The 1,641-nt window shown below is 42.0% G+C and overlaps 1 pseudogene; it reads right to left on the reverse strand.

The window, feature by feature from the left end:
- Positions 1 to 731: 731 nt before the first annotated feature.
- Positions 732 to 1,179, reverse strand: LOC109375306 (60S ribosomal protein L32 pseudogene; annotated as a pseudogene).
- Between the last annotated feature and the right edge of the window lie 462 nt (positions 1,180 to 1,641).

The raw sequence follows: 1,641 nt of genomic DNA on the forward strand, positions 1-1,641 counted from the left end.
CTTCACACTTGCAACCAGATTGGAGCCCTCTGTAGGGAACCATGGTGTATGTCAGTAAAAGGTCAGAGAGGATCTGTTGTGGGTTCAGGCTCTGGTTGTGTGATTTGGCGGTGGTTTGTTGTAGATTGGGTATGGCTAGTGAGTGAGGACAATTCTACTACTGGGTAACTTAAATTCTTATTTATCAAGCCAGAATAGAGATGAAAACTGTATTGCTAAAGAAGCAGCAGTCACTCACATTTGCCAGGCTGGGGGATGTTTGATCATTTCTTGTGATTTGGAAGATGTTTTGTCTGTGTTCTGACCTGATTACAGAGTGGTCTTGTTTTTGCCTTGTCCGTCATTTTAACAGTGGCCTTATCTGATGCTGACATTCTGTAAAATCTTCTTTGTTCAATGGGAGAAACCAAGAATTAGTGGATAGTACCAGGCCAGCTCCTAGCAACACCAAGGCCCAGCTACCAATCCCTATGTCAGGGGCTGCGTTTTCCTTTCTCAGTTCTATGCTTTTTGATCTTGACAACCCAGCTGATCATAGTGGGTACTTGCCTAGAAGAGTTAGAAAAATCCTATTTTTTTGTCTCTGCATATTCTTCCTAGGACATTCCCGTGAAATTTCTGTGCTGGAAATTTCAACATCTATCAAACAGGTGTGACTTCTCTCTTTAAATCTAGGCCTCTTCATTTTTTTTTTTTTTGGCTGCATACTTCTTTTTTGTTTTTTGGAAGAATTTTATGGTTTTATTAAAACACAATTTGCACACAAGCTGTCTATTCATTTTCTTCACTGTGCAGCCTGGCATTGGGATTGGTGACTCTGATGTCCAGCTGGGCTGCTTTTTCCACAATGGCTTTGCAGTACTTGGAGGAGACGTTGCGAGCAATCTCAGCACAGTAAGATTTGTTGCACATCAGCAGCACTTCAAGCTCCTTGACATTGTGGACCAGGAACTTCCGAAAGCCAATGGGCAGCATGTGCTTTGTTTTCTTGTTACTCCCATAACCAATGTTGGGCATCAAGATCTGGCCCTTGAATCTCCTGCGCACCCTATTGTCAATGCCTCTGGGTTTCTGCCAGTTACGCTTAATTTTGACATATCGGTCAGACTGGTGCCGGATAAACTTCTTGGTCTTCTTTTTGATGAACTTGAGCTTCACGAGTGGTCTGAGGGCAGCCATGACACCGAGTAAAAGATGAGCGCCACCTCTGTAGGCAGCGCAGAGGAAGAGAGGGGAAGGTGGTGCGCCAGCTGCGTACTTCTCATGACCCATTCAAACTTAAATTCTCAAAAATAAATCTCTGCATTTACCTCCTTAGATTGGCCTCTCCACAGAGCCATCCTGGATTCCAACCTCTTTCTTATGTGTCACATCATCAGGACCTGTTGATTTTACTTCCAAAATTCTGAAATCCGTACTTGTATCTTTTTAGGAATCAACTCAGAACTTATCATCTCTGATTTCATCTGGAAAAAACTAATTCCTACTTTATTTTCAGCGTATATTCCTTTACAATGGTGTTTATCACAATGTTATATTTCTTGATGTGTTTCACACCTGGACTCTGACCTCCTTGTCTATGTCTTATCCATTTTTGTCTCTTCAAACTTGTACATGTGAGGAAATACAGCACTAATGTTA

Source organism: Hipposideros armiger, unplaced genomic scaffold (genome assembly GCF_001890085.2).
Source record: "Hipposideros armiger isolate ML-2016 unplaced genomic scaffold, ASM189008v1 scaffold_925, whole genome shotgun sequence".
NCBI lineage: Eukaryota > Metazoa > Chordata > Mammalia > Chiroptera > Hipposideridae > Hipposideros > Hipposideros armiger.